This window comes from Mus pahari, chromosome 5 (assembly GCF_900095145.1).
Source record: "Mus pahari chromosome 5, PAHARI_EIJ_v1.1, whole genome shotgun sequence".
Classification (NCBI taxonomy): Eukaryota; Metazoa; Chordata; class Mammalia; order Rodentia; family Muridae; genus Mus; species Mus pahari.
Window position 1 is genome coordinate 83938446 of NC_034594.1, and position 1206 is coordinate 83939651.

Consider the following 1206-nt stretch of genomic DNA (forward strand, 5'->3'; position numbering starts at 1 on the left):
ATAGTTCTTTTTGTTTCCACTTCGTTGATTTCAGCCCTGAGTTTGATTATTTCCTGCTGTCTACTCCTTTTGGGTGAACTTGATTCCTTTTGTGCTAGAGCCTTTAGGTGTGCTGTCAAGCTGCTGGTTTCTTTTTGGTGGCACTCAGAGCTATGAGTTTTCCTCTTAGGACTGCTTTCATTGTGTCCCGTAGGTTTGGGTATGTTGTGGCCTCATTTTCATTAAACTCTAAAAAGTATTTAATTTCTTTCTTTATTTCTTCCTAGACCAAGTTATCATTGGGTATAGTGTTGTTCAGCTTCCATGTCAACATTGGCTTTCTATTATTTATGTTGTTATTGATGATCAGCATTAGTCTGTGGTGATCTGATAGGATGCATAGGATTATTTCAATACTTTTGTATCTGTTGAGGCCTGTTTTGTGACTAATTATATGGTCAATTTTGGTCATGAGGTATCGAGAAGAAGGTATGTCTTTTTGTTTTAAGGAAGGATAAAATGTTCTATAGATATCTGTTAAATTCATTTGTTCCATAACTTCTATTAGTTTCACTTTGTTTCTGTTTAGTTTCTGTTTCCAGGATCTGTCCATTGATGAGAGTGGGGTGTTGAAGTCTCTCACTATTACTGTGTGTAGTACAATGTGTTTTGAGCTTACTAAAATTTCTTTAATGAATGTGGATGCCTTTGCATTTGGAGTATAGATGTTCAGAATTGAGAGTTCATCTTGCTAAGTTTTATCTTTGATGGGTATGAAGTGTCCCTCCTTATCTTTTTTGGTAACTTGAGGTTGAAAGTCAATTTTATTCGCTATAAGAATGACTACTCCAGTTTGTTTTTTGGGTCCATTTGCTTGGAAAATTGTTTTCCAGCCTTTTACTCTGAGGCAGTGTCTGACTTTGTCACTGAGGTGGGTTTACCTGTATACAGCAAAATGTTGAGTCCTATTTATGTAGCCAGTCTGTTAGTCTATGTCTTTTTATTGGGGGAATTGAGTCCATTGACATTAAGAGATATTAAGGAAAAGTCATTGTTGCTTCCTGTCGTTTTTTTTGTTAGAGTTAGAAGTCTGTTCATGTGACTCTCTTCTTTTAGGTTTGTTGAAAGATTACTTTCTTCCTTTTTCTATATCTTAGTTTTCTTGCTTGTGCTAGAGTTTCCCTTTATTATCCTTTGAAGGGTTGAATTTGTGGAAAGATATTGTGT